Consider the following 24,939-nt stretch of genomic DNA (forward strand, 5'->3'; position numbering starts at 1 on the left):
TATCCTAGTCCGTCCCTCGACAAAATTTTAAAAATTGTCAATTTAAAGCGCGGTTTTAAAAGCAAAGATTTTTTAGTTTTTTAATGTTTTTGGCATACTTTAATTCAATAAGATTAAAAATAATGATAATAAAAATTCTCATCCCGCCCTCAGGTAAAGCAATTTCGGCTCAACGACCTAGTCTTCAACTTACGATGAATTTTAAAAATCGTATTTTTAACTTAACGAGATAAAGTAAATTTTTGTTTTTAAATTCACACAACTTAAATTTAAAATACATAAAATTAAAAATTCACACCAAACTTAATTAAAAATTCATATTATAAATTCACACCAAACTTAAATTTAAAATGCATAAAATTTAAAAATTCATATTAATAAAAAAATTTACATCAAACTTATATTATATTTTTGTTTTTATACATACAAACTTATATTAAAAATATTAAATTTTCAAATATTTACAATTTTAAATATATTGATTTAAAAAGTTTACAATATTATTTTAATACTAATTTATTAATTTTAAAAACATGGTAAAAATAAAATTAAAAATCTTTTTGGCTTTTATCCCACTTTAATCAATCAAATATTATCAAAAATATACGCCCTTATTTTCGGTAAAGTAATTTCGGTTCCATGACCTAATTTAACTCATGACGAATTTTTGAAATATTTTGGGTTGATTGATTAAAGATATTTATACCTTAAGAATAAACGTTAAATTTCGCAGTGATGTAATAAATTTTTGTATGGTACCAATTTAATACTTTATAGCGAACAAATTAGCGTTTATTATCAAAAGGTTAAAAATAAAAATAAAAATAAAAACTGTACAAACTTACCTGTGAGATAGTATTCTTAGTGATATGCTCTAGCCCACTCATAAGATAGTCGGACTAATTGATTTTCCATGGCTACATAGGCGTAACCTCGAGCATTTAATGTTTTTTCTTCTAAACATATGAACGGTCCATCTCTGCATAAAGTAACAAATTCGGTGTTTGAATAGGTTTAATTATTTGAACATTTACCTTCGTGTGACCATTTTCCGCATTTGTGACATTTTTCAAGGTGTCGTGCTCTTCTTTTCGCTGCGGATTTTGATTTTCCTTTACCAAATTGTAACTTATTATCTTCGCATCTGGATTCTTTTCTTACTCCGTCCAATTTTTCTCTGATTACTGATACCGGTTCACTTGGAAGTGTGTCATTATTACGTTTAGTGATCAAAGCGTGTAGCATTAGACCATGGTTTAGTTCACAGGAAGTCTTCATCTCGTAAATCCTAAAAAAATAAAAAAAATTCAGAATGGGGGGAGAAGACTAGTTCTTTAGGGTCTGCTAGGGAAAGACCATTCGGGTTCCATTTTCGAGAACTACACGAAAACAGAAAATCTAACTCTAACAGAAATACATATTATCCTTTAAAGACTTGATTCTCCCCACACTTAGTTAGCTGTGGTATCGAAATTGTGATTAACTTCGTTGTCGACTTCCATCGGACTATCTATGTAGTGTTTAACTCTGTGACTATTAACTTTAAATTCAATCCCATTTGAATTTATTAATTCTATCGTTCTGTATGGGAAAACTATTTTGACTATGAATGGTCCAGACCATCTTGATTTCAATTTTCCAGGAAATAGCTTGAATCGTGAATTGAAAAAAAGAACTCTGTCTCCTTCTTTAAATTCTTTTGAACTTCTGATTCTTTTATCATGCCATTTCTTCATTCTTTCCTTATAGATTAACGAATTTTTGTATGCTTCTTGTCTTAATTCTTCTAATTCGTTTAATTGACTTAACCGTAGACGTCTAACTTCATGTAAATCAAGATTACATGTCTTCAAAGCCCAAAATGCTTTGTGTTCAATTTCTACTGGAAGATGACATGCTTTTCCATAAACGAGTCTAAAAGGTGTGGTTCCAATTGGAGTTTTGTAGGCTATTCTAAAAGCCCAGAGTGCATCCTCCAATTTTATGGACCATTCTTTCGGATTTGATCCTACGGTTTTCTCTAGAATACGTTTAAAAGCTCGGTTGGTATTTTCAACTTGTCCACTTGTTTGTGGATGATATGCAGTGGAGATTTTATGAGTTACTCCATATCTTTTAAGAACTTTCTCAAGTTGATTATTACAGAAATGAGTACCCCGATCACTTATTAAAGCTTTCGGTGTTCCAAACCTTGCAAAAAGACGTTTTAAAAAGTTGACTATAACTCGTGCATCGTTAGTTGGGAGAGCTTGTGCTTCCGCCCATTTAGATACATAATCAATGGCAACGAGAATGTAGAGATTATTATGAGATTTTGGAAATGGACCCATAAAGTCAATACCCCAAACGTCAAATACTTCACATACTTGAATGACATTTTGTGGCATTTCATCACGTTGACTTATTTTTCCGGCCCTTTGACATGCATCACAGGATTTGCAAAGAAGGTGTGCGTCTTTGTAAATTGTAGGTCAATAAAATCCAGCATCATAAACTTTTCTTGCTGTTAGTTGAGGCCCATAATGCCCTCCTGTTGGTCCTGTGTGACAATGGTTTAAGATTTTACTAGCTTCATCTCCGAATACACATCGGCGTATTATTCCATCGGGACAACTTTTAAACAAATGTGGATCTTCCCAGAAATAGTGTTTTATATCACTAAAGAATTTCTTTCGTTTTTGGTACGATAATCCTTTTTCAAGGAATCTACATACTAAATAGTTTGCATAGTCTGCAAACCATGGAATTTCATTATAATCTATCTTCAATAGATATTCATCAGGAAAGTTGTCTTGTATGGCCGATTCATTTAGAACTTCTAATTCAGGATTTTCAAGACGAGAAAGATGATCAGCGGCGAGATTTTCTGCTCCTCTTTTATCTCGGATTTCAATATCGAACTCTTGTAAGAGTAAGATCCAACGGATTAATCTTGGTTTGGCATCTTGTTTCGAAAATAGGTATCTAAGAGCAGAATGGTCGGTATAGACCACCATTTTAGCTAGAACGAGATATGAACGAAATTTGTAAAAAGCAAAGACAATAGCAAGGAGTTCTTTTTCAGTAGTTGTGTAATTCGTTTGTGCTCCTTGTAACGTCTTACTAGCATAATATATAGGTTGAAATCGTTTTTCAATCCTTTGTCCTAAAACGGCTCCCATTGCAAAATCACTTGCATCGCACATAAGTTCAAACGGTAAATTCCAATTTGGAGTGATCATGATTGGCGCATTAATGAGTTTTTCTTTAAGAATATTAAAAGATTTGATGCATTCATCTGAAAAGATGAATGGAGCATCCTTTTCTAGGAGTTTATTCATAGGAGTGGCAATTTTAGAAAAATCTTTTTTGAAACGTCGGTAAAAACCGGCATGCCCTAGAAAACTCCTAACTCCTCTAACATTGGTGGGATGTGGAAGTTTAGAAATTACATCTACTTTAGCTCTATCCACTTCAATTCCTTCCTTTGAAATTTTATGTCCAAGAACGATGCCTTCTTTAACCATGAAATGGCATTTCTCCCAATTAAGAACTAGATTTGATTGTTCGCATCTAATAAGCATTCGTTCAAGATTAGCTAGACATGATTCAAAAGTATCACCGAAGACTGAAAAGTCATCCATGAAAACTTCCATGCATTCTTCTATCATGTCGTGAAAAATCGCCATCATGCACCTTTGAAAGGTTGCAGGGGCGTTGCAAAGTCCAAATGGCATGCGTTTGTAAGCAAAAGTACCATAAGGGCACGTGAATGTGGTTTTCTCTTGGTCTTCGGGTGCTATTGGAATTTGAAAATATCCGGAAAAACCATCAAGAAAACAATAGTAACTATTTCCGGCTAATTTTTCCAACATTTGATCAATGAAAGGTAAGGGAAAGTGATCTTTTCTGGTGGCGTCATTTAATTTTCTATAATTAATACAAACACGCCATCCTGTTACAGTCCTAGTAGGAATAAGCTCATTTTTCTCATTTGTGATAACAGTCATGCCACCCTTCTTAGGTATGCATTGAACTGGGCTTACCCATGGACTATCAGAGATTGGATAAATTAAACCTGCATCTAGCAGTTTAATAATTTCTTTCTTAACAACATCTTGCATATTCGGATTTAGTCTTCATTGGCGTTGCACATATGTTTTATGACCTTCTTCCATAAGGATTTTATGTGTACAATACGAAGGACTTATTCCTTTAATATCATGAATCTTCCATGCAATAGCTGGTTTATGAGCTTTCAACACAGAAATAAGTTGAGATTTTTCATTTTCTGTAAGAGAAGACGATATTATTACAGGTAATTCAGATTCACCATGTAAATAAGCATATTCCAAATGGTTTGGAAGTGGCTTTAACTCTAATGTCGGTGGTTCTTCTATCGATGATTTATATCGATATCTGTCTTCTTCTTTTAGCGTTTGAATTTCTTCTGTTGTTAGTTCATATCCATTAGCCATAAGTGTAGCTAACATTTCAGTTTCATCAATTGTTTCAGTACCTTCTCCTAAAGAACATTCTCCTGTTCCTTGTAATTCTGGAAATTCTTCTAACAATTCTGCATGTGAATCTATAGTTTGAATATAATAGCATGTATCATCTGCAGATTGCGGTTGTTGCATTGCTCTATCAACAAAAAGGTAACACTCTCGTCCTCTATACTTAGGGTCAGTTTCTTACCAAACACGTCTATCATTGCTTTAGCCGTGTTTAAGAATGGTCTTCCTAATATGAGAGGAACTTGAGAATCTTCTTCCATGTCCAAAACAACAAAATCTACTGGAAATACTAAAGTACCAACTTTAACTAGCATGTTCTCCATTATCCCTCTAGGATATTTTATTGATCGATCGGCTAATTGTATGCTTATTCTTGTTGTTTTCAATTCTCCAAGGTCTAGTTTAGTGTATAGTGAATACGGCATTAAATTTATACTAGCACCTAAGTCTGCCAATGCTTCTATTGAACTAAGACTACCCAGAAAACATGGAATTGTGAAACTTCCTGGATCAGATAGTTTTTCTGGTATCTTATTCAACAGCACTGCTGAACAATTAGCATTCATAGTAACGGCCGAGAGTTCTTCCATTTTCTTTCTATTTGAGATTAGATCTTTCAGATATTTAGCATATCTAGGCATTCCTGAAATTACATCAATGAAAGGAAGATTTACATTTATCTGTTTAAACATATCCAAGAATTTGGATTGCTCGGCTTCAAGTCTCTCTTTTTTCATTTTACTCGGGTAAGGAAGTGGTGGTTGGTATGGTTTAACATAAGGTTTTGCCTTAACTGTGTTATCTTTATTAACCTTTTCAACTACCGGTTCTTTTTGCTTATCTTGTTCAGGTTGTGGTCCATGTGGAGTAGGAATAGTGTCATCAGAAATTACAGGTGTTTCAGGTGGTTTAAGTGTAATACCACTTCTTGTGATAATGGCTTTAGCTGTTTCATTCCGGGGGTGAGCATTTGTATCACTATGTAGACTTCCCGGTTTTCTTTCACCTATTAACCTTGTTAGGTTACTTACTTCTTATTCTAAGTTTTGAATAGAAGCTTGTTGATTTCTAAATGCTTGAGCATTTTGTTCATTCGTTTGTTTCTGAGATGTGAAAAACTGTGTTTGAGATTCAACTAGCTTCGTCATCATATCTTCTAAATTCGGCTTTTTATCATCGGTTTGTGGTGGTTTATTTTGAAAATTAGGTCTTTGCTGATTGTAAGTATTATTGGATACTTGTTGATTGCTAGGACCTTGTTGGTTGTTGTATGGAACATTTCGATTATAATTCTGGTTTTGATTGTAAATTGGTCTTGGCGGTTGATAATTATTCTGATAATTATTTCCAGGCCTTTGGTTTAGATATGAAACATTCTCTCTTTGTTCCATTGTTAGTTCAATACTGAGACAATCTTTTATCAAATGTGTTCCTCCACACTGCTCACAACTAATTCGTATTGAGTGTATATCCTTAGTCATCTTTTCCATTCGTCTCTCGACAGCATCTATCTTTGCGGAAATGGAATCTAAGTCATGGCTAGAATCGACTCTAGCTGCTTTAGATGATCTAACGATATCTTTTTCTTGGTGCCACTCATGTGAGTGGGAAGCAGTGTTATCAATAATTTTGTAAGCATCAGTTTCGGTTTTCTTCATAATGGAACCACCAACTACTATATCGATGTCTTTCCTTGTAGTGATGTCGCATCCTTGGTAGAATATTTGTATTATTTGACAAGTGTCTAAACCATGTTGCGGACATCCTCTCAATAACTTTCCAAATCTGGTCCATGCCTCATATAGAGTTTCATTTGGTTTCTGTGTGAACGTAACAATTTCTCCTTGAAGTCTCACGGCTTTAGATGCTGGAAAGAATTGTTTAAGAAATTTTTCAACTAAAACATCCCATGTATCAATCGCCCCTTCAGGTAACGATTCCAACCAATCTTTGGCTTCTCCCTTTAAAGTCCAGGGAAATAACATGAGATATATCTGTTCATCCTCCACTTCTCTTATTTTAAATAAAGTGCAGATTCTATTAAATGTACGAAGATGTTCATTTGGATCTTCCTTCGGTGCACCACTAAATTAGCATTGATTAGTCACCATGTGTAGAATTTGTCCTTTGATTTCATAATCTGGTGCGTTAATGTCTGGATGAGTAATTGCGTGACCTTGGCCAGTGCGTTTAGCTCTCATTCGGTCTTTCATACTTAAAGGTTCCAGATTCTCCATGATTGAATTTGTTGTATCTGAATCACTAGAGGATTCTGATTTAATGGTTCGTTCCTCAACAATCTCTGTTTGAATGATTGGTGGTTTCGGAGGACAAATTAGTGGTTCAGGATCTATGAATTGTTCCTGAATATTCTCCGGATTCTCAACTGTGAGGTCGGGTTCAAAAAATGGATTATCGGAAATTTGAATTGGAGTACTTGGTCGACTGGATGACGATTCTAAAGAAAAATCAACGGCGACAATATTTGCTAGATGTCTTGATCGAGTTACAGGTGGTGAACGTACAAAAGGTGGTGAACGTTTTGCTCGGTGCATTCAATGAATATCCTATTAGTTTTTAAAAAGAAAGAAAAATTATATAAGTTATCCAATTAATAGACTTTTCTGATTTTGCCCACGTTTCGAATAGCCAAAAGATGCAGCAGAGGGGCAGGATTCGTTTGGTCTCAATATAATTGAGTACTGTTTGGCTCCAATAACCCGGTCCACGTACAAATTCAACTATTACTACGAACCAGAAAATTTTGATGTCTATCAATTTAACCACTTAAAATAAATTTTCGAAATTTTAAGAAGTTTTAGATAAGAAATAGAGAAAATTCTAAGTCCTAAAAACTAGAATGGCGAGAAATAAGAAAGAAAAAGAGCGCGTCGATATTAAAATTGGAGAAATAAGAAAGAAAAAGAACGACTTATAAAACTTTAAAACACTTGACTAACCCAACCTTATTATTATTACTAACTTAAAATTAAAATTGCAAATTGAGATTACTAATTGGAGTGATAATTGATACATAGGTAAAAGGCGTCGAAAAATAAAAATAAAAAAGTAGCGCGTTGAAACTTAAAAAAGAACTAAAAACTAAGAATTAAAAGTTGCGTCTAATAATATTAAAGCTTACAAGTAAAACTATATCCCAAATGGCAATATCTTAAAAAAATACTAAAACTTAGATAGGCGTCGCAAAATTCTAAAGCACCTAAATCTTAGTCTAAAGAGAAAGCACTTAAGGGATTTTACGGCAAAGCCTAAAAATCTAGAAGTAAAAATAACTATGGCAAAAACTATGACTTAAAACTAAATACGAATGATAAAAATATAAAAATTATGAATAAACGATTAAAAAAATACAAGAATAAAAATAAGATTAAAATTGATAAATTTATTTAATTTTATAAAAATATTATTTTTATATATTTATATTATAAAAGTATTAATTTTTATATATTTAAATAAACTAATTATAATTAATTATTACTAATTAAATTGAAACTTAAATTAAATATTAAACTAATTAACCCTAATTGATAATAATAATAAATACTCCGTAATTAATGCTTACTAGGGCTTCTGTGTGACCTGTCTGGGCGGCTCCGCGAGTCGCGGTGAACCCAGTTCAAAACCCCCGCAAGTCGCGGAGATTGCAGGTTTAACGTGTACCAGGTTCAAATTTGACAGGTTCAGTTTTTATTATATTTTTTTTATATTTTTCTGTTTTATATTTTCTGTTTTAATAATTAAATAAAATATTTATATAAATTAAATAAAAACTTATGTTTTAAAAACTAAAATAAAAATATAAATACTTTATAATTTTATAAAAATCTTAAAAATAGATTTATATATATATATATATATATATATATATATATATTTTTCGGGTTTTTTTGTGTGTTTATGTGGCGTTTCGCTTCTTCGTTCCCCGGCAGCGGCGCCAAAAATACTTGATGTTATGCGAGGTGTATATGAAATAGCTTTATTTTACTATGAAAAAACTATTAAATACGATACAATTTTACACAAGATATTTATTTATTTATAGAATGGATATACTTAAACCTTGCTACAACACTTATAGGCAGTGTACCTAATCATACAGTAGTGTAGTTTTTAGTAAGTCCGGTTCGTTCCACAGGGAATCTTTTAAACAAAGCTTAACGCTATATTAGTTTTAATTTATAAAAAATACAAATATATATAAGTAATATTATTATTATAAAGGGGGGTTTTTACCGTTTAATAACCGGTTTGTCGATTTTTAAACTTTAGTCGCAGTTAAAACCTAATGTAAAATATTAAATAAATAAGAGACTTAATTTAAAGCGTAAAGTAAATAACGATAATGAAATTGCGATAAATAAAAGTGTGATAAAATAAACTTGCGATAATTAAAAAGTACGATAATTAAAAGTGCAATTAAATAAAATGACAATAAATAAAAGTACGATAATTAGAAGTGCAATTAAATATAAAATAAAGGAAATTAAATATGAAATAAAAGGATTATGCTTATTTAAACTTCCGTAATCATGATGTTTGACGTGTTGATTTTAGTTTTATTCCCATGGGTTAATTGTCCTTTGTCCTGGATTATTTAATATGTCCGTCTGGTTTTTGTCCATAACAGTCCATCAGTCATAAATATAAAGTGCGAGTATCCTCGTCAAATTATCCTTATACCCAAAGTCAAATATTCCAACTAATTGAGGACTTAAACTATAACAAGATTTTAATACTTTGTTATCAATTATGCCAAGTGTCCTTGTACATAATTTCACCCCTGTTTTAATCATTCTATTGACTATTAATCCATTCACGTGTCCGGTTAAATGAACTATTATTCGTACATATAAATACCCCGCCCATCGTGTCCGATCGAGTGTATATGGTTATTTATAGGGATGTCCAATTGTAAATCTTTATATTAAAATTAACAAACTATCATTTAGTTAAACAAATATAAAGCCCATTAATAGCCCATAGTCTAATTTTCACAAGTGTCGTTCTTTTGTCCAAACCCCAATTATGGTACAAAGCCCAATTACCCAATTTTAATATTTAACCCAACATCATGATTACTTCGTTTTAAATAAGCATAATAATAACTTAGCTACGAGACATTAATGTAAAAAGGTTGAACATAACTTACAATGATTAAAAATAGCGTAGCGTTACACGGACAGAATTTCGACTTACACCCTTACAACACTCGCTAACATACCCTTATTATTGGAAATTAAAATTAAAATTAAATATATATATATATATATATATATATATATATATATATATATATATATATATATATATATATATATATATATACGTTTTTAAGAGATAGATAGAATTAGGATATTTAAAACGATCAAAATACGTTACCTTTTATAGACAGATTTGGATTTGAGTGCTCCGCGAGTCGCGGTCAATTTCCCCTTCAAACTCCGCGAGTCGCATATGTGTTCATTTTATGAACGATGAAAACTAGGTGTTAATACCGAAATTGTCGTTACCTCGAAAAGGACATAAATTGAGAAACAACACAAAAATGTTAGAATTCATTTAAGAATGGAATAGAGGAAAATAAAAAGGCAAAGAAAGGAAAATAAAAGCCAAGTGTGGGAAATTTTTACCAAGTTGTTCAAAATATATATCACATATTTTTGTACAAATAATTGAAAATACTTTTGTTTTGGACGATAATTAACTGTTTTACCCGATAAAAGAAAAGAAGAGATGGATCTACACGATGAATCAATTCCATCATTTAAAGGAAGTAAAGTCTTCCGAAAAAGACACGCGCTTCTTGATTTAGGTCAAGAAGTTGTCGTTCAGACCAGCTGTAGGTTGACGAAAAATCTAGAAAAGTCATCATAAAATCAGCAGGAAATCTGTAGTGACCCGAACTTTTCCATGTTTATATATATTAATTGAGATTGATATTTACATGATTAAATGTTTCCAACATGTTAAGCAATCAAACTTGTTAAGACTTGATTAATTGAAATATGTTTCATATAGACAATTGACCACCCAAGTTGATCGGTGATTCACGAACGTTAAAACTTGTAAAAACTATATGATGACATATATATGGATATATATATATATAGTTAACATGATACTATGATAAGAAAACATATCATAAAGTATATTAACAATGAACTACATATGTAAAAACAAGACTACTAACTTAATGATTTTTAAACGAGACATATATGTAACGATTATCGTTGTAAAGACATTTAATGTATATATATCATATTAAGAGATATTCATACATGATAATATCATGATAATATAATAATTTAAAATCTCATTTGATATTATAAACATTGGGTTAACAACATTTAACAAGATCGTTAACCTAAAGGTTTCAAAACAACACTTACATGTAACGACTAACGATGACTTAACGACTCAGTTAAAATGTATATACATGTAGTGTTTTAATATGTATTTATACACTTTTGAAAGACTTCAATACACTTATCAAAATACTTCTACTTAACAAAAATGCTTACAATTACATCCTCGTTCAGTTTCATCAACAATTCTACTCGTATGCACCCGTATTCGTACTCGTACAATACACAGCTTTTAGATGTATGTACTATTGGTATATACACTCCAATGATCAGCTCTTAGCAGCCCATGTGAGTCACCTAACACATGTGGGAACCATCATTTGGCAACTAGCATGAAATATCTCATAAAATTACAAAAATATGAGTAATCATTCATGACTTATTTACATGAAAACAAAATTACATATCCTTTATATCTAATCCATACACCAACGACCAAAAACACCTACAAACACTTTCATTCTTCAATTTTCTTCATCTAATTGATCTCTCTCAAGTTCTATCTTCAAGTTCTAAGTGTTCTTCATAAATTCCAAAAGTTCTAGTTTCATAAAATCAAGAATACTTTAAAGTTTGCTAGCTCACTTCCAATCTTGTAAGGTGATCATCCAACCTCAAGAAATCTTTGTTTCTTACAGTAGGTTATCATTCTAATACAAGGTAATAATCATATTCAAACTTTGGTTCAATTTCTATAACTATAACAATCTTATTTCAAGTGATGATCTTACTTGAACTTGTTTTCGTGTCATGATTCTGCTTCAAGAACTTCGAGCCATCCAAGGATCCATTGAAGCTAGATCCATTTTTCTCTTTTCCAGTAGGTTTATCCAAGGAAATTAAGGTAGTAATGATGTTCATAACATCATTCGATTCATACATATAAAGCTATCTTATTCGAAGGTTTAAACTTGTAATCACTAGAACATAGTTTAGTTAATTCTAAACTTGTTCGCAAACAAAAGTTAATCCTTCTAACTTGACTTTTAAAATCAACTAAACACATGTTCTATATCTATATGATATGCTAACTTAATGATTTAAAACCTGGAAACACGAAAAACACCGTAAAACCGGATTTACGCCGTCGTAGTAACACCGCGGGCTGTTTTGGGTTAGTTAATTAAAAACTATGATAAACTTTGATTTAAAAGTTGTTATTCTGAGAAAATGATTTTTATTATGAACATGAAACTATATCCAAAAATTATGGTTAAACTCAAAGTGGAAGTATGTTTTCTAAAATGGTCATCTAGACGTCGTTCTTTCGACTGAAATGACTACCTTTACAAAAACGACTTGTAACTTATTTTTCCGACTATAAACCTATACTTTTTCTGTTTAGATTCATAAAATAGAGTTCAATATGAAACCATAGCAATTTGATTCACTCAAAACGGATTTAAAATGAAGAAGTTATGGGTAAAACAAGATTGGATAATTTTTTTCTCATTTTAGCTACGTGAAAATTGGTAACAAATCTATTCCAACCATAACTTAATCAACTTGTATTGTATATTATGTAATCTTGAGATACCATAGACACGTATACAATGTTTCGACCTATCATGTCGACACATCTATATATATTTCGGAACAACCATAGACACTCTATATGTGAATGTTGGAGTTAGCTATACAGGGTTGAGGTTGATTCCAAAATATATATAGTTTGAGTTGTGATCAATACTGAGATACGTATACACTGGGTCGTGGATTGATTCAAGATAATATTTATCGATTTATTTCTGTACATCTAACTGTGGACAACTAGTTATAGGTTACTAACGAGGACAGCTGACTTAATAAACTTAAAACATCAAAATATATTAAAAGTGTTGTAAATATATTTTGAACATACTTTAATATATATGTATATATTGTTATAGGTTCGTGAATCAACAGTGGCCAAGTCTTACTTCCCGACGAAGTAAAAATCTGTGAAAGTGAGTTATAGTCCCACTTTTAAAATCTAATATTTTTGGGATGAGAATACATGCAGGTTTTATAAATGATTTACAAAATAGACACAAGTACGTGAAACTACATTCTATGGTTGAATTATCGAAATCGAATATGCCCCTTTTTATTAAGTCTGGTAATCTAAGAATTAGGGAACAGACACCCTAATTGACGCGAATCCTAAAGATAGATCTATCGGGCCCAACAAGCCCCATCCAAAGTACCGGATGCTTTAGTACTTCGAAATTTATATCATATCCGAAGGGTGTCCCGGAATGATGGGGATATTCTCATATATGCATCTTGTTAATGTCGGTTACCAGGTGTTCACCATATGAATGATTTTTATCTCTATGTATGGGATGTATATTGAAATATGAAATCTTGTGGTCTATTGTTACGATTTGATATATATAGGTTAAACCTATAACTCACCAACATTTTTGTTGACGTTTTAAGCATGTTTATTCTCAGGTGATTATTAAGAGCTTCCGCTGTCGCATACTTAAATAAGGACGAGATTTGGAGTCCATGCTTGTATGATATTGTGTAAAAACTGCATTCAAGAAACTTATTTTGTTGTAACATATTTGTATTGTAAACCATTATGTAATGGTCGTGTGTAAACAGGATATTTTAGATTATCATTATTTGATAATCTACGTAAAGCTTTTTAAACCTTTATTGATGAAATAAAGGTTATGGTTTGTTTTAAAATGAATGCAGTCTTTGAAAAACGTCTCATATAGAGGTCAAAACCTCGCAACGAAATCAATTAATATGGAACGTTTTTAATCAATAAGAACGGGACATTTCAGTTGGTATCCGAGCGTTGGTCTTAGAGAACCAGAAAATTTGCATTAGTGTGTCTTATCGAGTTTGTTAGGATGCATTAGTGAGTCTGGACTTCGACCGTGTTTTCTTTAAAAATGATTGCTTAACATTTTTGTTGGAAACTATATATTTTTAACATATGAATATTATGTGATATATTAATCTCTTAACGTGTTTGATATTATGTGATAGATGTCTACCTCTAGAACAAGTCCCATTGACTCACATAATAATAATGAAGAGTCAAATGTAAATTGGAATGATTTGTGGACTGATTCACAAGTTCCCGAAGAGGAACCGGAAGAAGAGTCGGAACCGGAAGAAGAATCGGAACCGGAAGAAGAATCGGAACCGGATGAAGAAATAGAACCGGTGGGGGAAATAATAAAACGGTTAAGTAAAAGAAAATCCTCAACCAACCGACCAAAGTTAATTATGGTCAATGGTGTTTCCGCCAAGGAAGCAAAATATTGGGAGGATTACCAATTCTCCGATGAATCGGATTCCGACGAGAATTCCGATGATGTTATAGAAATTACCCCAACTGAATTTAAAAAGGCAAAAGATAATAATAAGGGAAAGGGCATAAAAATAGAGAAATCTAATTCCAACCCCGACGAACTTTATATGTATCGTCAACCCCCGAAGTCCTTAAGTTGTAACAATGACCCGGGAACCTCTAAACCACCAGGTTTTTCCAAACCAATGTGGACAACGACGGCTCGTATTAGGGGAACATCATATATCCCTAGAAACTTGGCAAAACGAACCAAAACCGAAGAAGAAGAAATGAGCGAGTCGGAATAAGATAGTTGTATTCGTGTGGTGTAATATATGTAATATAGTGTTCTTATGCTTTATGATATATGTAAAAATTGCTTGAATTAATAAGTATTTTTTTATGAATCTAACTCTTGTCTGTTTTACAGTTTAAAAACACAAAATGGATAGACAACCCAATATTTTAAGAGACCTACCCGGAGACATGATTGATGAAATCTTGTCTAGAGTCGGCCAGAATTCTTCGGCACAACTATTTAAGGCGAGATCAGTTTGTAAGACATTCGAAGAACGTTCCAAGAATGTCTTGGTTTATAAGAGACTTTCGTTTGAAAGATGGGGGATATCACATTGGGAAACCCATAAGTTACGATGTGTTTACTTTGATGCATATATTGCGGGGAACCCAAATGCTATTTTACGCAACGGGTTAAGAAATTATTTTGACTCAATATATCCGAATATTGGACTTCGTGATTTAGAAAAAGCGGCTAACATGCAACATAAAGAAGCATGTTATGCTTACGGATTAGTAATGTTCGCTTCTCACCAAAGTGAGAACAAGAACATCGGGCTACAGCTATTAAACAAAACGTTCCCACAAGTGACGGAGTCGGTAATTGGGGTAAGAAATGAGGTTTTTAGATTGTTACGGGACTGTTGGACATTACGTAACCCTCGTCCTTTTGACGACATTACAACACGCTGTCTTATCAACGGCCATAACGGTTATGTTGCACAAGACCAAGGATGGGAAGTAGTCCTAGTAAAACCAGAATGCATGACTTGTTTCTGGACGTATGAATTACGTGTCTTTATTGCCTTTGCTGAACGACTTGTGTACTAGCTAGAATTATCTTCACAACTATCTTGTATCAAAGTTATTGTGTGCTATATTTCATGCTTTATGTAAAATAAGCGGTATTGTAAGTTTGTAAAATATTGTATAAAAGTTTGAACGCGAAATATTATTATAATCAGTTTTTCATATAGAATTGTAGTAGTTGAATTGTATATTAGCTACTAAGTATGAACTTAACGGGTAGGTACTACCCGAATTTAAACTTATAAAACGCTAATATGAAGAAAAAGCTTTTATAAATGAGTTCATATTATGCTACGAAATACTATTAACTACTCTTAATATTCTGTATGATTAACTTGTTCCATTTAACTATTTTGAAGGAAATGGCACCGACTACTCGACACACTGTGAATATGAATGAAGAGGAATTCCGTACTTTTCTAGCTTCAAACATAGCCGCAGTACAGGCTGCGCTACATACCAACAATAACCTTGGATCTAGCAGTACAGGAAATCGTGTAGGATGCACCTACAAAGAATTCACTGCCTGCAAACCTTTGGAATTTGATGGAACCGAAGGACCGATCGGATTGAAACGGTGGACCGAGAAGGTTGAATCGGTGTTTGCCATAAGTAAGTGTACTGAAGAGGACAAAGTGAAGTACGCTACGCATACCTTCACAGGTTCTGCGTTAACATGGTGGAATACCTATCTAGAGCAAGTGGGACAAGATGATGCGTACGCACTACCGTGGTCAGCATTCAAGCACTTGATGAACGAGAAGTACCGTCCCAGAACCGAGGTCAATAAGCTCAAGACAGAACTTAGAGGGTTACGAACCCAAGGATTTGATATTACCACGTACGAAAGACGATTCACAGAATTGTGCCTATTGTGTCCGGGAGCATTCGAAGATGAGGAAGAGAAGATCGACGCATTTGTGAAAGGATTACCGGAAAGAATTCAAGAAGATATAAGTTCACACGAGCCCGCCTCCATACAACAGGCATGTAGAATGGCTCACAAACTAGTGAACCAGATTGAAGAAAGAATTAAAGAACAGACTGCTGAAGAGGCCAATGTGAAGCAAGTCAAAAGAAAGTGGGAGGAAAACGGTGATAAGAATCACCAATACAACAACAACAGTAATTACAACAATAATCGCAACAATTATCCCAACAATCGCAACATCAATCGCAACTACAACAAACGGCCTAACAACCACAACAATAATAACAACAGCAACTACAACAATCATCCCAACAACAATAATAACCGCAACAACAACAACAATCAGAAGCAGCTATGCCAAAGGTGTGAAAAGAATCACTCGGGGTTCTGCACCAAATTTTGCAACAAGTGTAAAAGAAATGGTCATAGCGCGGCGAAGTGTGAGGTCTACGGACCAGGGGTTAATAGAACGAAAGGAACAAATGGTGTCGGAACGAGTAATGGTGGAGCAAGTAGTGTCGGAGCAAGTTATGCCAATGTAGTTTGTTATAAATGTGGAAAACCAGGCCACATTATTAGAAATTGCCCGAACCAGGAGAACACGAATGGACAAGGCCGTGGAAGAGTTTTCAATATTAATGCGGTAGAGGCACAGGAAGACCCGGAGCTTGTTACGGGTACGTTTCTTATTGACAATAAATCTGCTTACGTTTTATTTGATTCGGGTGCGGATAGAAGCTATATGAGTAGAGATTTTTGTGCTAAATTAAGTTGTCCATTGACACCTGTGGATAGTAAATTTTTACTCGAATTAGCAAATGGTAAATTAATTTCAGCAGATAATATATGTCGGAATCGAGAAATTAAACTGGTTAGCGAAACATTTAAGATTGATTTGATACCAGTAGAGTTAGGGAGTTTTGATGTGATCATCGGTATGGACTGGTTGAAAGAAGTGAAAGCGGAGATCGTTTGTTACAAAAATGCAATTCGCATTATACGAGAAAAAGGAAAACCCTTAATGGTGTACGGAGAAAAGGGCAACACGAAGCTACATCTTATTAGTAATTTGAAGGCACAAAAACTAATAAGAAAAGGTTGCTATGCTGTTCTAGCACACGTCGAGAAAGTACAAACTGAAGAAAAGAGCATCAATGATGTTCCCATTGCAAAAGAATTTCCCGATGTATTTCCGAAAGAATTACCGGGATTACCCCCACATCGATCCGTTGAATTTCAAATAGATCTTGTACCAGGAGCTGCACCAATAGCTCGTGCTCCTTACAGACTCGCACCCAGCGAGATGAAAGAACTGCAAAGCCAATTACAAGAACTTTTAGAGCGTGGTTTCATTCGACCAAGCACATCACCGTGGGGAGCTCCTGTTTTGTTTGTCAAGAAGAAAGATGGTACATTCAGGTTGTGTATCGACTACCGAGAGTTGAACAAACTTACCATCAAGAACCGCTACCCACTACCGAGAATCGACGACTTATTTGATCAACTACAAGGCTCGTCTGTTTATTCAAAGATTGACTTACGTTCCGGGTACCATCAAATGCGGGTGAAAGAAGATGATATTCCAAAGACTGCTTTCAGAACACGTTACGGTCATTACGAGTTTATGGTCATGCCGTTTGGTTTAACTAATGCACCAGCTGTGTTCATGGACCTTATGAACCGAGTGTGTGGACCATACCTTGACAAGTTTGTCATTGTTTTCATTGATGACATACTTATTTACTCAAAGAATGACCAAGAACACGGTGAACATTTGAGAAAGGTGTTAGAAGTATTGAGGAAGGAAGAATTGTACGCTAAGTTTTCAAAGTGTGCATTTTGGTTGGAAGAAGTTCAATTCCTCGGTCACATAGTGAACAAAGAAGGTATTAAGGTGGATCCGGCAAAGATAGAAACTGTTGAAAAGTGGGAAACCCCGAAAACTCCGAAACACATACGCCAGTTTTTAGGACTAGCTGGTTACTACAGAAGGTTCATCCAAGACTTTTCCAGAATAGCAAAACCCTTGACTGCATTAACGCATAAAGGGAAGAAATTTAAATGGAATGATGAACAAGAGAAAGCGTTTCAGTTATTGAAGAAAAAGCTAACTACGGCACCTATATTGTCATTGCCTGAAGGGAATGATGATTTTGTGATTTATTGTGATGCATCAAAGCAAGGTCTCGGTTGTGTATTAATGCAACGAACGAAGGTGATTGCTTATGCGTCTAGACAATTGAAGATTCACGAACAAAATTATACGACGCATGATTTGGAATTAGGCGCGGTTGTTTTTGCATTAAAGACTTGGAGGCACTACTTATATGGGGTCAAAAGTATTATATATACCGACCACAAAAGTCTTCAACACATATTTAATCAGAAACAACTGAATATGAGGCAGCGTAGGTGGATTGAATTATTGAATGATTACGACTTTGAGATTCGTTACCACCCGGGGAAGGCAAATGTGGTAGCCGATGCCTTGAGCAGGAAGGACAGAGAACCCATTCGAGTAAAATCTATGAATATAATGATTCATAATAACATTACTACTCAAATAAAGGAGGCGCAACAAGGAGTTTTAAAAGAGGGAAATTTAAAGGATGAAATACCCAAAGGATCGGAGAAGCATCTTAATATTCGGGAAGACGGAACCCGGTATAGGGCTGAAAGGATTTGGGTACCAAAATTTGGAGATATGAGAGAAATGGTACTTAGAGAAGCTCATAAAACCAGATACTCAATACATCCTGGAACGGGGAAGATGTACAAGGATCTCAAGAAACATTTTTGGTGGCCGGGTATGAAAGCCGATGTTGCTAAATACGTAGGAGAATGTTTGACATGTTCTAAGGTCAAAGCTGAGCATCAGAAACCATCAGGTCTACTTCAACAACCCGAAATCCCGGAATGGAAATGGGAAAACATTACCATGGATTTCATCACTAAATTGCCAAGGACTGCAAGTGGTTTTGATACTATTTGGGTAATAGTTGATCGTCTCACCAAATCAGCACACTTCCTACCAATAAGAGAAGATGACAAGATGGAGAAGTTAGCACGACTGTATTTGAAGGAAGTCGTCTCCAGACATGGAATACCAATCTCTATTATCTCTGATAGGGATGGCAGATTTATTTCAAGATTCTGGCAGACATTACAGCAAGCATTAGGAACTCGTCTAGACATGAGTACTGCCTATCATCCACAAACTGATGGGCAGAGCGAAAGGACGATACAAACGCTTGAAGACATGCTACGAGCATGTGTTATTGATTTCGGAAACAGTTGGGATCGACATCTACCGTTAGCAGAATTTTCCTACAACAACAGCTACCATTCAAGCATTGAGATGGCGCCGTTTGAAGCACTTTATGGTAGAAAGTGCAGGTCTCCGATTTGTTGGAGTGAGGTGGGGGATAGACAGATTACGGGTCCAGAGATTATACAAGAAACTACCGAGAAGATCATCCAAATTCAACAACGGTTGAAAACCGCCCAAAGTCGACAAAAGAGCTACGCTGACATTAAAAGAAAAGATATAGAATTCGAAATTGGAGAGATGGTCATGCTTAAAGTTGCACCTTGGAAAGGCGTTGTTCGATTTGGTAAACGAGGGAAATTAAATCCAAGGTATATTGGACCATTCAAGATTATTGATCGTGTCGGACCAGTAGCTTACCGACTAGAGTTACCTCAACAACTCGCGGCTGTACATAACACTTTCCACGTCTCGAATTTAAAGAAATGTTTTGCTAAAGAAGATCTCACTATTCCGTTAGATGAAATCCAAATCAACGAAAAACTTCAATTCATCGAAGAACCCGTCGAAATAATGGATCGTGAGGTTAAAAGACTTAAGCAAAACAAGATACCAATTGTTAAGGTTCGATGGAATGCTCGTAGAGGACCCGAGTTCACCTGGGAGCATGAAGATCAGATGAAGAAGAAATACCCGCATCTATTTCCAGAAGATTCGTCAACACCTTCAACAGCTTAAAATTTCGGGACGAAATTTATTTAACGGGTAGGTACTGTAGTGACCCGAACTTTTCCATGTTTATATATATTAATTGAGATTGATATTTACATGATTAAATGTTTCCAACATGTTAAGCAATCAAACTTGTTAAGACTTGATTAATTGAAATATGTTTCATATAGACAATTGACCACCCAAGTTGATCGGTGATTCACGAACGTTAAAACTTGTAAAAACTATATGATGACATATATATGGATATATATATATATAGTTAACATGATACTATGATAAGAAAACATATCATAAAGTATATTAACAATGAACTACATATGTAAAAACAAGACTACTAACTTAATGATTTTTAAACGAGACATATATGTAACGATTATCGTTGTAAAGACATTTAATGTATATATATCATATTAAGAGATATTCATACATGATAATATCATGATAATATAATAATTTAAAATCTCATTTGATATTATAAACATTGGGTTAACAACATTTAACAAGATCGTTAACCTAAAGGTTTCAAAACAACACTTACATGTAACGACTAACGATGACTTAACGACTCAGTTAAAATGTATATACATGTAGTGTTTTAATATGTATTTATACACTTTTGAAAGACTTCAATACACTTATCAAAATACTTCTACTTAACAAAAATGCTTACAATTACATCCTCGTTCAGTTTCATCAACAATTCTACTCGTATGCACCCGTATTCGTACTCGTACAATACACAGCTTTTAGATGTATGTACTATTGGTATATACACTCCAATGATCAGCTCTTAGCAGCCCATGTGAGTCACCTAACACATGTGGGAACCATCATTTGGCAACTAGCATGAAATATCTCATAAAATTACAAAAATATGAGTAATCATTCATGACTTATTTACATGAAAACAAAATTACATATCCTTTATATCTAATCCATACACCAACGACCAAAAACACCTACAAACACTTTCATTCTTCAATTTTCTTCATCTAATTGATCTCTCTCAAGTTCTATCTTCAAGTTCTAAGTGTTCTTCATAAATTCCAAAAGTTCTAGTTTCATAAAATCAAGAATACTTTAAAGTTTGCTAGCTCACTTCCAATCTTGTAAGGTGATCATCCAACCTCAAGAAATCTTTGTTTCTTACAGTAGGTTATCATTCTAATACAAGGTAATAATCATATTCAAACTTTGGTTCAATTTCTATAACTATAACAATCTTATTTCAAGTGATGATCTTACTTGAACTTGTTTTCGTGTCATGATTCTGCTTCAAGAACTTCGAGCCATCCAAGGATCCATTGAAGCTAGATCCATTTTTCTCTTTTCCAGTAGGTTTATCCAAGGAAATTAAGGTAGTAATGATGTTCATAACATCATTCGATTCATACATATAAAGCTATCTTATTCGAAGGTTTAAACTTGTAATCACTAGAACATAGTTTAGTTAATTCTAAACTTGTTCGCAAACAAAAGTTAATCCTTCTAACTTGACTTTTAAAATCAACTAAACACATGTTCTATATCTATATGATATGCTAACTTAATGATTTAAAACCTGGAAACACGAAAAACACCGTAAAACCGGATTTACGCCGTCGTAGTAACACCGCGGGCTGTTTTGGGTTAGTTAATTAAAAACTATGATAAACTTTGATTTAAAAGTTGTTATTCTGAGAAAATGATTTTTATTATGAACATGAAACTATATCCAAAAATTATGGTTAAACTCAAAGTGGAAGTATGTTTTCTAAAATGGTCATCTAGACGTCGTTCTTTCGACTGAAATGACTACCTTTACAAAAACGACTTGTAACTTATTTTTCCGACTATAAACCTATACTTTTTCTGTTTAGATTCATAAAATAGAGTTCAATATGAAACCATAGCAATTTGATTCACTCAAAACGGATTTAAAATGAAGAAGTTATGGGTAAAACAAGATTGGATAATTTTTTTCTCATTTTAGCTACGTGAAAATTGGTAACAAATCTATTCCAACCATAACTTAATCAACTTGTATTGTATATTATGTAATCTTGAGATACCATAGACACGTATACAATGTTTCGACCTATCATGTCGACACATCTATATATATTTCGGAACAACCATAGACACTCTATATGTGAATGTTGGAGTTAGCTATACAGGGTTGAGGTTGATTCCAAAATATATATAGTTTGAGTTGTGATCAATACTGAGATACGTATACACTGGGTCGTGGATTGATTCAAGATAATATTTATCGATTTATTTCTGTACATCTAACTGTGGACAACTAGTTATAGGTTACTAACGAGGACAGCTGACTTAATAAACTTAAAACATCAAAATATATTAAAAGTGTTGTAAATATATTTTGAACATACTTTAATATATATGTATATATTGTTATAGGTTCGTGAATCAACAGTGGCCAAGTCTTACTTCCCGACGAAGTAAAAATCTGTGAAAGTGAGTTATAGTCCCACTTTTAAAATCTAATATTTTTGGGATGAGAATACATGCAGGTTTTATAAATGATTTACAAAATAGACACAAGTACGTGAAACTACATTCTATGGTTGAATTATCGAAATCGAATATGCCCCTTTTTATTAAGTCTGGTAATCTAAGAATTAGGGAACAGACACCCTAATTGACGCGAATCCTAAAGATAGATCTATCGGGCCCAACAAGCCCCATCCAAAGTACCGGATGCTTTAGTACTTCGAAATTTATATCATATCCGAAGGGTGTCCCGGAATGATGGGGATATTCTCATATATGCATCTTGTTAATGTCGGTTACCAGGTGTTCACCATATGAATGATTTTTATCTCTATGTATGGGATGTATATTGAAATATGAAATCTTGTGGTCTATTGTTACGATTTGATATATATAGGTTAAACCTATAACTCACCAACATTTTTGTTGACGTTTTAAGCATGTTTATTCTCAGGTGATTATTAAGAGCTTCCGCTGTCGCATACTTAAATAAGGACGAGATTTGGAGTCCATGCTTGTATGATATTGTGTAAAAACTGCATTCAAGAAACTTATTTTGTTGTAACATATTTGTATTGTAAACCATTATGTAATGGTCGTGTGTAAACAGGATATTTTAGATTATCATTATTTGATAATCTACGTAAAGCTTTTTAAACCTTTATTGATGAAATAAAGGTTATGGTTTGTTTTAAAATGAATGCAGTCTTTGAAAAACGTCTCATATAGAGGTCAAAACCTCGCAACGAAATCAATTAATATGGAACGTTTTTAATCAATAAGAACGGGACATTTCAAAATCCACGGACCTCAGCATCAAACAGGGTCGCCAAGTGGTCAGATTTATCCTAACCATTAGAAGGATTTATCTCGTACAATGGGGGGCACCGTGCAAATTAGCTTGATAAGACTAATGAATCTGATCCCCAGAAAGGATAATCTCCTTAAAAGATCAAAAATCAGATTTTAAGACTGATATTACTCAATCCTTGAGATTGACCTTAAATATTGAGAATTCAAACTCATGGAATTCAATGATATCTAAACTCGAGCTTGAACGAGAAAATATTTTGATCAAAAATTAAAACCGATTTGTCTTCTGAAAACCCATTTTCAATGCGTTCATTACCATTGAACGTAAAATCCTAGGAATTCAACTGGAATTCATTAGGTCACCTGAACCAAATCGGGTGTCAACTGTAAGAACGGTAGTTGCATAGCATGGTCGGAGACAGGACCTTGTGCCAGACCGAAAAATTATAGGATGATCCTTACTATTGCTCCTACCAAGGATAGTACTAGCATCTGACACGTTAAAGACCATAATCATCTGCATGTCACGGGACATTGCCTTAACAGTTTCTTGTTCATCGCTTTCCTTTACAACCGGACGGTAGTTTACCGAAAGGTAATATATGGAGCAAGTATACTGGACGTGTTGCTTTCCCAATACAAGGTTAGCAAGTGGTTGACACAAAACCACAAGTTTTGAGCTAAAGTTTTCAAATCTGAAACCCACCAAACCCACAAAAATAATTTGCAAACACCGGTGAAGGGTTATTCCGGAAAACTTATCTAGGGTAAAAGCTAGATTTAATTTTCAAAAGATCAAATGTTTTCATAAAGATCCAATTTCCTTAAAGGATCTAAATTTTATAGTCATGTGGGACTGTAAACCATATCGTTACTACCATTGTTCATACCGCCGTATTGAAATCACTGATGTACAAAGTGTGAAGAATAAAAAAGTGATTCAAGTATGTTTTTATTTCAAGACTATATTGCTTGAGGACAAGCAACGCTTAAGTGTGGGAATATTGATAATGCTAAAAATGAACACATATTTCATAGCATTATTCCTCAAGAAAGACAAGATTTTAGTTGCAATTGTTCTATTTACAAGTGATATTCGTTTAAATATTAAAAGGTGAAGACAAAAGACAGATTCGACGAATTGAAGACGCAAACGACCAAAAAGCTCAAAAGTACAAAATACAATCAAAGGGGTTTCAATTATTGATGAGAAACGTCTAAAAATGACAAGAGTATAAGACGCAAAACGCAAAGTACACGATATAAAATAGTACGCAAGGACGTTCGAAAATTCGGAACCACGACATGAGTCAACTCTCAACGCGTGACGTAACGGACCAAAAATTATAAGTCTACTATGCACAAGAATATAATATAATATAATATATAAATAATTATATTAATTATTTATA

Source organism: Rutidosis leptorrhynchoides, chromosome 3 (assembly GCF_046630445.1).
Source record: "Rutidosis leptorrhynchoides isolate AG116_Rl617_1_P2 chromosome 3, CSIRO_AGI_Rlap_v1, whole genome shotgun sequence".
Classification (NCBI taxonomy): Eukaryota; Viridiplantae; Streptophyta; class Magnoliopsida; order Asterales; family Asteraceae; genus Rutidosis; species Rutidosis leptorrhynchoides.